This window comes from Rutidosis leptorrhynchoides, chromosome 11, assembly GCF_046630445.1.
Source record: "Rutidosis leptorrhynchoides isolate AG116_Rl617_1_P2 chromosome 11, CSIRO_AGI_Rlap_v1, whole genome shotgun sequence".
NCBI lineage: Eukaryota > Viridiplantae > Streptophyta > Magnoliopsida > Asterales > Asteraceae > Rutidosis > Rutidosis leptorrhynchoides.
Window position 1 is genome coordinate 57950008 of NC_092343.1, and position 14443 is coordinate 57964450.

A 14443-nucleotide genomic window follows, 5' to 3' on the forward strand; every position below is an offset into this window, starting at 1 on the left:
TGGTCTGGCACAAGGTCCTGTCTTCGACCATGCTATGCAACCACCGTTCTTACGGTTGACACCCGATTTGGTTCAGGTGACCTAATGAATTCCAGGTGAATTCCTAGGATTTTACGTTCAATGGTAATGAACGCATTGAAAATAGGTTTTCAGAAAACAAATCGGTTTGAAATTTTGATCAAAATATTTTCTCGTTCAAGCTCGAGTTTAGATATCATTGAATTCCATGAGTTTGTAATTCTCAATCTTTAAGGTCAATCTTTAGGATTGAGTAATATCAGTCTTAAAAGCTAATTTTTGATCTTTAAGGAGATTATCCTTTCTGGGGATCTAATTCATTAGTCTTATCAAGCTAATTTGCATGGTGCCCCCCCCCATTGTACGAGACAGATCCTCTCATGGTTAGGATAAGTCTGACCACTTGGCAACCCTGTTTGATGCTGAGGTCCGTGGATTTCCTGCTGATTTTAGAGATGACTTTTCTAGATTTTTCGTCAATCTACAGCTGGTCTGGACGACAACTTCTTGACCTAAATCAAGAAGCGCGTGTCTTTTTCGGAAGACTTTACTTCCTTTTAATGATGTAATTGATTCATCGTGCAGATCCATCTTTCTTTCAAATATATTATAATAAATCGGGTAAAACTGTTTATTTTCGTTCAAAACAAAAGTATTTTCAATTAATTGTACAAAAATATGTGATATATGTTTTGAATAACTTGGTAAAAATTTCCCACACTTGGCTTTTATTTTCCTTTCTTTGCCTTTTTATTCTCCTCTATTCCATTTTAAATGAATTCTAACATTTTGGTTTGTTTCTCAATTTATGTCCTTTCCAAGGTAACAATAATTTCGGTGTTAACACCTAGTTTTATCGTTCATAAATATGTATAAACATGATTTTGAGTTCATTTAATTGAAATTTTTGAAAAATTTTACTAGAATTGGGTAGTCAGTATATAAGACTAGGGCTGTTCTTTATTACCAGAGAGCACTAGATTCTAATACAACTACTGCTTTACTAGTATTTCTAATGGTAACCAAGTGTATAAAGTAAAAATTTTAAAATCTGAAAGAATTTAACCCCTTCCCACACTTAAGATCTTGCAATGTCCTCATTTGCAATAAATCAGTAACAATTTAAATTATTTAGGGTGATTAGCGTAGAAAAATGATTAAATTTTACCAAAGTTTCCAAACATATTGTTGTTTGTGTTGAATGATAAATGGTGCACATCATTTGTTCATTCCGTCTTGTTGTTATTTCACATATATTTTGCATCTTGTCGTCAAAATTAGTTGTTTTTGCTGAACTTAATGCCAGTCTTTGAAAATGCGTTGTTTTACCCTGTTGTGTACATAAGATAAACTTCAAACATATATACATATTTTTGAAGTTTGGTATATTACCCCACATTCAAAAATTATTAAAATCTAATAATAAAAGTTAGAAAATTATAAAAACTATTACAATATTAACATAAGTGTTAAATGTAGTAACATTACAAAAATAAATAAAACTAAATAAACTAGGGTTGATACTGATACCAGTAGGGGTTCCATGCATAACCGTATGTGTTATAAAATGCTTCAGCTGGGTTATAAGTAGGATACGGTGGTTGGATCTCTATAGACCAGGGAGGAAATACGGGCTTTGGAGTAGGAATATAGTTTCTACCTATATGTTGGAAATGTGCTATGATATGGTTTTGATGAACTTGCCAATCTTCAAATGCTCGATGTCTAGCATTTTCATACTCTTGTGAAGCTATAAACCTTTGCATTTCTGTCATTTCATTTCCCCCTCCCACATTACCTGGATGTTGATCTCTTTCAACCTGTGGATGTCTTCCATTATATTGTACTGCGGCGTTATTTTGCCTTTTCAAAACCTTAGCACCATGATATACATTTAAACCAATTGTATAGTGGGGTTCTGGTTCTTCGATTAATAATCCCCCCCGACTTATATCTACATCGAGATACTCAGCAATTAATGTAATAAATATACCACCTCCTATTATACTGTACGGTCTCATCCCCCTAACCATAGCTGATAAATAATAACCCACACAATAAGGTATACTTACAGCGCTTTGTGGGTCTCGAATACACATGTGGTAAAATAAATCTTACTCATTTACCTTTTTCTTATTTTTACCTCGCTGTGTAATCGAGTTCGCTAGAAACCTGTGAATTACTCTTAACTCAGCTCTATCTATATCCAAATAAGAGTAATTTCCCCCTTTAAATCGGTGATGGCTAGTCATTTGACTCCATACACCATGCGTATCAAAATTTTCATCAATCTTCCTACCATTTAATATCAACCCTCGACAGATGCTAGCTCCTCAAGCGTATATATACGTAAGGCCTGAGCCATGTCTAGTAGAGACATGTGGCGCATCGAACCTCCTAACAAAAATCTAATAAAAGTTCGATCGGTTAAACTAGCTACCCGATCATTTATTTCTATACTACACAATAATTCTTCACACCATACTTTATATACAGGTCTACGCATGTTGAATAATCGTACCCAATCGTTAAAAGTAGAATTACCATACCTCTGTGTAAGTAATTCTCTAATCCGTTCGCCCAATCCTACGGCTTCTAACGGTTCCCATTCTATTACCCTAGGTACTTCAACAGCTTTAGAATGAAGAGTGTGCAAGCTCCTTTGGTATTTTGGATAATCTATCCAACGTCTGTCTAATCTCAAGTTCGGGTGCAAATCATCCACGTGCATATCTGAAAATGTCATAACTGGATGAGGTATATCTTGTTTGTAATAGTTATCAACATCCTATTGTTCCGCATTCTCAGGAGGAGCAATGCGAGCTTGGGATGAAGATTCACCCCTTTCAGTCGTTTTCCTTGAGTAATTCCTTGATAGCATCCTTCTCAACATGATTTTGTGAAAGATTTAATGAAAAATGGCCAAAAATTGCGAATTTGTGTGTGTTTTCATGTGTGTTTTTCGCAGTATTTGAGTTTGGTTGGGAAGAAACTGGTCTGTTCGATCCCTTTTATTTTTTTCTGGATTTCGCAACCTCCGCGAGTCGCGGTGGTGTTTCCCTTCAAACTCCGCGAGTCGCGGAGCTTTTTTTTTTTTTTTTTCTAAATCTTTAACTTATAAAACAAATATTAACTAATTTTAAAAATTTGTTTCCCTTGTTATTTAGAATGAGGTCGTTTCGGATCGATGTCCTAGTCCGTCCCTCGACAAAATTTTAAAATTTGTCTATTTAAAGCGCGGTTTTAAAAGCAAAAATTTTTGGGTTTTTTTAATGTTTTTGGCATACTTTAAATCAATAAGATTAAAAATAATGATAATAAAAATTCTCGTCCCACCCTCGGGTAAAGCAATTTCGGTTCAACTACCTAGTCTTCAACTTACGACGAATTTTTAAAAATCATATTTTTAACTTAGCAAAATAAAGTAAATTTTTGTTTTTAAATTCACACCAAACTTAAATTTAAAATGCATAAAATTAAAAATTCATATTTTAAAAATTCACACCAAACTTAAATTATATTTTTTTTTATTTTTTTTATACATATAAACTTATATTAAAAATATTAATTTTTCAAATATTTACAATTTTAAATATATTAATTTTAAAAATTGCACAATATTAATTTTAAAAATATGGTAAAAATAAAATTAAAAATCTTTTTGGCTTTTATCCCACTTTAATCAATCAAATATTATCAAAAATATGCGCCCCTCTTTTCGGTAAAGTAATTTCGGTTCCATGACCTAATTTAACTCATGACGAATTTTTGAAATATTTTGAGTTAATTGATTAAAGATATTTATACCTTAAGAATAAACGTTAAATTTCGCAGTGATGTAATAAATTTTTGTATGATATCAACAATTTCGGTCGCAAGACCTAATTTCATCGAATACCAATTTAATACTTTATAGCAAACAAATTAGCGTTTATTATCAAAAGGTTAAAAATAAAAATAAAAATAAAAATAAAAACTGTACAAACTTACCTGTGAAATATATTTATTAGTGATATGCTCTAGCCCACTCATAAGATAGTCGGACTAATTGATTTTCCATGGCTACATAGGCGTAACCTCGAGCATTTAATGTTTTTTCTTCTAAACATATGAACGGTCCATCTCTGCATAAAGTAACAAATTCGGTGTTTGAATAGGTTTGATTATTTGAACATTTACCTTCGTGTGACCATTTTCCGCATTTGTGACATCTTTCAAGGTGTCGTGCTCTTCTTTTCGCTGCGGATTTTGATTTTCCTTTACCAAATTGTAACTTATTATCTTCGCATCTGGATTCTTTTCTTACTCCGTCCAATTTTTCTCTGATAATGATACTATTTCACTTGGAAGTGTGTCATTATTACGTTTAGTGATCAAAGCGTGTAGCATTAGACCATGGTTTAGTTCACAGGAAGTCTTCATTTCGTAAAAACCTAAAAAAAATAAAAATTCAAAATGGGGGGAGAAGACTAGTTCTTTAGGGTCTGCTAGGGAAAGACCATTCGGGTTCCATTTTCGAAAACTACACGAAAACAGAAAATCTAACTCTAACAGAAATACATATTATCCTTTAAAGACTTGATTCTCCCCACACTTAGTTAGCTGTGGTATCGAAATTGTGATTAACTTCGTTGTCAACTTCCATCGGACTATCTATGTAGTGTTTAACTCTGTGACCATTAATCTTAAATTCAATCCCATTTGAATTTATTAATTCTACTGTTCCGTATGAGAAAACTCTTTTGACTATGAATGGTCCAGACCATCTTGATTTCAATTTTCCAGGAAATAGCTTGAATCGTGAATTGAAAAGAAGAACTCTGTCTCCTTCTTTAAATTCTTTTGAACTTCTGATTCTTTTATCATGCCATTTCTTCGTTCTTTCTTTATAGATTAACGAATTTTCGTATGCTTCATGTCTTAATTCTTCTAATTCGTTTAGTTGACTTAACCGTAGAGATCCAGCTTCATGTAAATCAAGATTACATGTCTTCAAAGCCCAAAATGCTTTGTGTTCAATTTCTACTGGAAGATGACATGCTTTTCCGTAAACGAGTCTAAAAGGTGTGGTGCCAATTGGAGTTTTGTAGGCTGTTCTAAAAGCCCAGAGTGCATCCTCCAATTTTATGGACCATTCCTTCGGATTTGATCCTACGGTTTTCTCTAGAATACGTTTTAAAGCTCGGTTGGTATTTTCAACTTGTCCACTTGTTTGTGGATGATATGCAGTGGAGATTTTATGAGTTACTCCATATCTTTTAAGAACTTTCTCAAGTTGATTATTACAAAAATGAGTTTCCCGATCACTTATTAAAGCTTTCGGTGTTCCAAACCTTGCAAAAAGACGTTTTAAAAAGTTGACTACAACTCATGCATCGTTAGTTGGGAGAGCTTGTGCTTCTGCCCATTTAGATACATAATCAATGGCTACGAGAATGTAGAGATTATTAAGAGATTTTGGAAATGGACCCATAAAGTCAATACCCCAAATGTCAAATACTTCACATACTTGAATGACATTTTGTGGCATTTCATCACGTTGACTTATTTTTTTGGCCCTTTGACAAGCATCACAGGATTTGCAAAGAAGGTGTGCGTCTTTGTAAATTGTAGGCCAATAGAATCCAGTATCGTAAACTTTTCTTGCTGTGAGTTGAGGCCCATAATGCCCTCCTGTTGATCATGTGTGACAATGGTTTAAGATTTTACTAGCTTCATCTCCGAATACACATCGGCGTATTATTCCATCGGGACAACTTTTAAACAAATGTGGATCTTCCCAGAAATAGTGTTTTATATCACTAAAGAATTTCTTTCGTTTTTGGTACGATAATCCTTTTTCAAGGAATCCACATACTAAATAGTTTGCATAGTCTGCAAACCATGGAATTTCATTATAATCTATCTTCAATAGATATTCATCAGGAAAGTTGTCTTGTATGGCCGATTCATTTAGAACTTCTAATTCAGGATTTTCAAGACGAGAAAGATGATCAGCGGCGAGATTTTCTGCTCCTCTTTTATCTCGGATTTCAATATCAAACTCTTGTAAGAGTAAGATCCAACGGATTAATCTTGGTTTAGCATCTTGTTTCGAAAATAGGTATCTAAGAGCAGAATGGTCGGTATAGACCACCGTTTTTGCTAGAACGGGATATGAACGAAATTTGTCAAAAGCAAAGACAATAGCAAGGAGTTCTTTTTCAGTAGTTATGTAGTTCGTTTGTGCTCCTTGTAATGTCTTACTAGCATAATATATAGGTTGAAATCGTTTTTCAATCCTTTGTCCTAAAACGGCTCCCATTGCAAAATCACTTGCATCGCACATAAGTTCAAATGGTAGATTCCAATTTGGAGTTATCATGATCGGTGCATTAGTGAGTTTTTCTTTAAGAATATTAAAAAATTTGATGCATTCATCTGAAAAGATGAATGGAGCATCTTTTTCTAGGAGTTTATTCATAGGAGTGGCAATTTTAGAAAAATCTTTTATGAAACGTCGGTAAAAACCGGCATGCCCTAGAAAACTCCTAACTCCTCTAACATTGGTGGGATGTGAAAGTTTAGCAATTACATCTACTTTAGCTCTATCCACTTCAATTCCTTCCTTTGAAATTTTATGACCAAGAACGATGCCTTCTTTAACCATGAAATGACATTTCTCCCAATTAAGTACTAGATTTGATTGTTCGCATCTAATAAGCATTCGTTCAAGATTAACTAAACATGATTCAAATGTATCACCGAAGACTGAAAAGTCATCCATGAAAACTTTCATGCATTCTTCTATCATGTCGTGAAAAATAGCCATCATGCACCTTTGAAAGGTTGCAGGGGCATTGCAAAGTCCAAATGGCATGCGTTTGTAAGCAAAAGTACCATAAGGGCACGTGAATGTGGTTTTCTCTTGGTCTTCGGGTGCTATTGGAATTTGAAAATATCCGAAAAAACCATCTAGAAAACAATAGTAACTATTTTCGGCTAATCTTTCCAACATTTGATCAATGAAAGGTAAGAGAAAGTGATCTTTTCTGGTGGCGTCATTTAATTTTCTATAATCAATACATACACGCCATCCTGTTACAGTCCTAGTCGGAATAAGCTCATTTTTCTCATTTGTAATGACAGTCATGCCACCCTTCTTAGGCACGCATTGAACTAGGCTTACCCATGGACTATCAGAGATTGGATAAATTAAACCTGCATCTAGCAGTTTAATAATTTCTTTCTTAACAACATCTTCCATATTCGGATTTAGTCTTCGTTGGCGTTGCACATACGTTTTATGACCTTCTTCCATAAGGATTTTATGTGTGCAATATGAAGGACTTATTCCTTTAATATCATGAATCTTTTATGCAATGGCTGGTTTATGAGCTTTTAATACAGAAATGAGTTGAGATTTTTCATTTTCAGTAAGAGAAGACGATATTATTACAGGTAATTCAGATTCACCATGTAAATAAGCGTATTCCAAATGGTTTGGAAGTGGCTTTAACTCTAATGTCGGTGGTTCTTCTATCGATGATTTGTATCGATATCTGTCTTCTTCTTTTAGCATTTGAATCTCTTCTGTTATTGGTTCATATCCATTAGCTATTAGTGTAGCTAACATTTCAGTTTCATCAATTGGTTCAGTTCCTTCTCCTAAAGAACATTCTCATGTTCCTTGTAATTCTGGAAATTCTTCTAACAATTCTGCATGTGATTCTATAGTTTGAATATAATAACATGTATCATCTGCAGATTGCGGTTGTTGCATTGCTCTATCAACTAAAAAGGTAACACTCTCGTCCTCTATACTTAGGGTCAGTTTCTTACCGAACACGTCTATCATTGCTTTAGCCGTGTTTAAGAATGGTCTTCCTAATATGAGAGGAACTTGAGAATCTTCTTCCATGTCCAGAACAACAAAATCTACTAGAAATACTAAAGTACCAACTTTAACTAGCATGTTCTCCGTTATCCCTCTAGAATATTTTATTGATCTATCGGCTAGTTGTATGCTTATTCTTGTTAGTTTCAATTCTCCAAGGTCTAGTTTAGTGTATAGTGAATACGGCATTAAATTTATACTAGCACCTAAGTCTGCCAATGCTTCTATTGAACTAAGACTACCCAGAAAACATGGAATTGTGAAACTTTCTGGATCAGATAATTTTTCTGGTATCTTATTCAACATCACTGCAGAACAATTAGCATTCATAGTAACGGCCGAGAGTTCTTCCATTTTCTTTCTATTCGAGATTAGATCTTTCAGAAATTTAGCATATCTAGGCATTCCTGAAATCACTTCAATGAAATGAAGATTTACATTTATCTGTTTAAACATATCCAAGAATTTAGATTGCTCGGCTTCAAGTTTCTATTTTTTCATTTTACTCGGGTAAGGAAGTGGTGGTTGGTATGGTTTAACATAAGGTTTAGCCTTAACTGTGTTATCTTCATTAACCTTTTCAACTACCGGTTCTTTTTCCTTATCTTGTTCAGGTTGTGGTTCTTGTGGAGTAGGAATAGCTTTCTCAGAAATTGCAGGTATTTCAGGTGGTTTAAGTGTTGTACCACTTCTTGTGGTAATAGCTTTAGCTGTTTCATTCCGGGGGTTAGCATTTGTATCACTAGGTAAACTTCCCGATTTTCTTTCACCTATTAACCTTGCTAGGTTACTTACTTCTTGTTCCAAATTTTGAATAGAAGCTTGTTGATTTCTAAATGCTTGAGCATTTTGTTCATTCGTTTGTTTCTGAGATGTGAAAAACTGTGTTTGAGATTCAACTAGCTTCGTCATCATATCTTCTAAATTTGGCTTTTTATCATCGGGTTGTGGTGGTTTGTTTTGAAAATTAGGTCTTTGCTGATTGTAAGTATTATTAGATACTTGTTGATTACTAGGACCTTGTTGGTTGTTGTATGGAACATTTCGATTATAATTCTGGTTTTGATTGTAAATCGGTCTTGGCGGTTGATAATTATTCTGATAATTATTTCCAGGCCTTTGGTTTATGTATGAAATATTCTCTCTTTGTTCCATTGTTAATTCAATACTAAGACAATCTTTTGTCAAATGTGGTCCTCCACACTGCTCACAACTAATTCGTATTGAGTGTATATCCTTAGTCATCTTTTCCATTCGTCTCTCGACAGCATTTATCTTTGCGGAAATGGAATCTAAGTCATGGCTAGAATCGGCTCTAGCTGCTTTAGATGATCTAACGATATCTTTTTCTTGGTGCCACTCATGTGAGTGGGAAGCAGTGTTATCAATAATTTTGTAAGCATCAGTTTCTGTTTTCTTCATAATAGAACCACCAGCTGCTATATCTATGTCTTTTCTTGTAGTGATGTCGCATCCTTGGTAGAATATTTGTACTATTTGACAAGTGTATAAACCATGTTGCGGACATCCTCTTAATAACTTTCCAAATCTTGTCCACGCCTCATATAGAGTTTCATTCGGTTTCTGTTTGAACGTAACAATTTCTCCTTGAAGTCTTACGGCTTTAGATGCCGGAAAGAATTGTTTAAGAAATTTTTCAACTAAAACGTCACATGTATCAATCGCCCCTTCAGGTAACGATTCCAACCAATCTTTGGCTTCTCCCTTTAAAGTCTAGGGAAACAACATGAGATATATCTGTTCATCCTCAACTTCTCTTATTTTAAATAGTGTGCAGATTCTATTAAAGGTACGAAGATGTTCATTTGGATCTTCCTTCGGCGTACCACTAAATTGGCATTGATTAGTCACCATATGTAGAATTTGTCCTTTGATTTCATAATCTGGCGCATTAATGTCTGGATGAGTAATTGCGTGACCTTGGCCAGTGCGTTTAGCTCTCATTCGGTCTTCCATACTTAAAGGTTCCAGATTTTCCATGATTGAATTTGTTGAATCTGAATTACTAGAGGATTCTGATTTAATGGTTCATTCCTCAACAACCTCTGTTTGAATGATTGGTGGTTCCGGAGGAAAAATTAATGGTTCAGGATCTATGAATTGTCCCTAAATATTCTCCGGATTCTCAATTGTGAGGTCGGGTTCAAAAAATGGATTATCGGAAATTTGAATTGGAGTACTTGGTCGACTGGATGACGATTCTAAAGAAAAATCAACGGCGACAATATTTGCTAGATGTCTTGATCGAGTTACAGGTGGTGAACGTACAAAAGGTGGTGAACGTCTTGCTCAGTGCATTCACTGAATATCCAATTAGTTTTTAAAAGGAAAGAAAAATTATATAAGTTATCCAATTAATAGACATTTCTGATTTTACCCACGTTTCGAATAGCCAAAAGATGCAGCAGAGGGGCAGGATTCGTTTGGTCTCAATATAATTGAGTACTGTTTGGCTCCAATAACCCGGTCCACGTACAAATCCAACTATTACTACGAACCAGAAAATTTTGATGTCTATCAATTTAACCACTTAAAATAAATTTTCGTAATTTTAAGAAATTTAGATAAGAAGTAGAATAAAAATCTATGTCCTAAAAACTAGGATGGCGAGAAATAAGAAAGAAAAAGAGCGCGTCGAAAAAGGTCGAAAAAGAAAAGGGTTGAAAAATAAAAGGCGTCGAAAAATAAGAAAGAAAAAGAGTGACTTATAAAACTTTAAAACACTCGACTAACCCAACCTTATTACTATCACTAACTTAAAATTAAAATTGCAAATTGAGATTACTAATTGGAGTGATAATTGATACATAGGTAAAAGGCGTCGAAAAATAAAAATAAGAAAGTAGCGCGTCGAACGGCGTCGCAAAATTCTAAAGCACCTAAATCTTAGTCTAAAGAGAAAGCACTTAAGGGATTTTACGGCAAAGCCTAAAAATCTAGAAGTAAAAATAACTATGGCAAAAACTATGACTTAAAACTAAATACGAATGATAAAAATACAAAAATTACGAATAAACGATTAAAAAGAGACAAAATATAAAAATATACTAAAAGTTGTAAAAATTACAATTTTTATAAAAATATTATTTTTATATTATTTATTTTATAAAACTATTAATTTTAAAATTTAATTAAACTAATTAAACTAAATATATAAAATAATTAAAACTAAACTAAATTAACTAATTAAAAATTAAAAACCTAATTAGGGTTTTAATTTAATTATAATAAATTATACCCCGTAATTAAGGCTGATTAGGGTTGCTGGACACGCTTGTCAGGGTGGCTCCGCGAGTCACGGTGCCACGTACCAGAAAACTCCACGAGTCGCGGTGATTGAATTTTCAAATGAGGTGCAGGCCAAAATCGTTCGGTTTTTAATATTTTTTTTTTATTTATATTTTTTATTTTTCTGTTTTAGTATTTATATAAAATATTTATATTAATTAAATAAAAACTTATGTTTTAAAAACTAAAATAGAAATAGAAATACTTTATAATTTTATAAAAATCTTAAAAATAGATTTATATATATATATATATATATATATATATATATATATATATATATATATATATATATATATATATATATATATTTTCGGTTTTTTTATATTTTTTAATATTTAAAATGTATTTTTACAAAAACTAAATAAAACTTAATAAAAATCTTTTTTTTTTTATGTGGCGTTTCGCTTCGTCGTTCCTCGGCAGCGGCGCCAAAAATACTTGGTGTTATGCAGAGGTGTATATGAAATAGCTTTATTTTTACAACTAAATACTATTAAATACGATACAATTTTACACAAGATATTTATTTATTTATAGAATGGATATACTTAAACCTTGCTACAACACTTAGAGGCAGTGTACCTAATCGTACAGTAGTGTAGTTTTTAGTAAGTCCGGTTCGTTCTACAGGGAATCTTTTAAACAAATCTTAACGCTATATTAGTTTTAATTTATAAAAATACAAATATAAATATAAGTAATATTATTATTATAAAGGGGGGTTTTTACCGTTTAATGACCGGTTTGTCGATTTTAAAACTTAGTCGCAGTTAAAACCTAATGTAAAATATTAAAAATAAATACAAGACTTAATTTAAAGCGTAAAGTAAATAACGATAATGAAATTGCGATAAATAAAAGTGCGATAAAATAAAATTGCGATAATTAAAAAGTACGATAATTAAAAGTGCAATTAAATAACAATAAATAAAAGTGCGATAATTAGAATTGTAATTAAATATAAAATAAAGGAAATTAAATATGAAATAAAAGAATTATGCTTATTTAAACTTCCGTAATCATGATGTTTGACGTGTTGATTTTAGTTTTATGCCCATGGGTTAATTGTCCTTTGTCCTGGGTTATTTAATATGTCCGTCTGGTTTTTGTCCATAACAGTCCATCGGTCATAAATTTAAGGTGCGAGTGTCCTCGTCAAATTATCCTTATACTCGAAGTCAAATATTCCAACTAATTGGGGACTTAAACTGTAACAAGGTTTTATTACTTTGTTTAATAATTATACCAGGTTATCGACTGCGTGTAACCCAAGGTTTTAATACTTTGTTATCAATTATGCCAAGTGTCCTTGTACATAATTTCACCCCTGTTTTAATAATTCCATAGACTATTAATTCATTCCCGTGTCCGGTTAAATGAACAATTATTCGTACATATAAATACCCCGCCCATCGTGTCCAATTGAGTGTATATGGTTATTTATAGGGACGTCCAATTGTAAATCTTTATATTAAAATTAACAAACTATCATTTAGTTAAACAAGTATAAAGCTCATTAATAGCCCATAGTCTAATTTCCACAAGTGTCGTTCTTTTGTCCAAACCCCAATTATAGTACAAAGCCCAATTACCTAATTTTAGTAATTAGCCCAACATCATGATTACTTCGGTATTAAATAAGCATAATAATAACTTAGCTACGAGACATTAAATTAAAAAGGTTGAACATAACTTACAATGATTAAAAATAGCGTAGCGTTACACGGACAGAATTTCGACTTACACCCTTACAACATTCGCTAACATACCCTTATTATTAGAAATTAAAATTAAAATTAAAATATAAATATATATATATAAATACGTTTATAGAGAGATTGATAAAAGGATATATAAAACGATCAAAATGCGTTAGCTTTTATAGGCATTTTTGTCCAGGGTATCTCCGCGAGTCGCGGTCCCTTTACACTACAAACTCCGCAAGTCGCGGAGTTCGTAAACCCAGCTCACACAAGTTTGGATCCTAGTCTGCCGACGGTTTTAATATATAAATATAATATATATATAATTTATATAATTAATTATATATTATATTATATTTATATACATAGTTAACTTGTAATTTTTAGTCCGTTGCGTCGAGCGTTGAGAGTTGACTCTGGTCCCGGTTCCGGATTTTCGAACGTCCTTGCGTACAATTTAATATCTTGTACTTTGCGTTTTGAATCTTGTACTCTTGTAATTTTGAGACGTTTCTTATCAATAATTGGAACCACTTTGATTGTATTTTGTACTTTTGAGCTTTTTGGTCATTTGCGTCTTCAATTCGTCGAATTTATCTTTTGTCTTCACCTTTTATTATTTAAACGAATATCACTTGTAAATAGAACAATTGCAACTAAAAGCTTGTCTTTCTTGAGGAATAATGCTATGAAATATATGTTCGTTTTTAGCATTATCAATGTGGAGGTTATAATCAAGATAATGTGCACTATATACGAACCTCACCGCTACATATGGCCTAGGGTGTTCCTTGTTGCCTTGTGGGAACCGCTTGTGGATTTCGAATGCCATGACATAGATTCTTGTCAAGAATCCTGGGCGCCCGATAACAACTGATCATTTAAGTGACTTGTATGATAGCAACGAGATTTGGGTAAAGGTGTACAAAGTCTTGTTATAGATTATAGCCTAAACTTTCTATAATTAGAAAGTTTCTATAAGTGGAAACTTTCCATAAATAGTAACTTTCTGAAAATGGTAATTATTTTAGAAAACCATCATTAGTATAATTATTATACTTAAGTCTTTTAGGCTATATCTGATCGTACATTCTATCTCTAGGTTGAGATCTCGATCACGTTCTTCCGTTCAATTCATTTCTCTTGTGGAATAACTCTTATGTGCTACTAAGGTGAATTCATAGCCCCGATTTTTACATATTTTAATGTATTTTATAAATCTTAGGGTGAGACACATGCTTGCTTAAAATGATTTACAATTTAGACGCAAGTGCTTAAACTTTTGATATGCAACTTCGTGAGATTATTGTTAACTTGTATTCTTACATGCAAATCCCAGCCATAATATCGTTAATTGCTGGAATTAAAATGTTGCAAGCTTAATTATTGTGAGTAGGCCTATTGAGAGCGACGTCTCTACCCATTGACCGATCGTCAAGGGGGTACATAATAATGATTACCGACACCCGTACAGTTTCAGAGGTTAATGTTTAGTTCGATATTATAACTCATGGCATATTGAATATTTTGATGT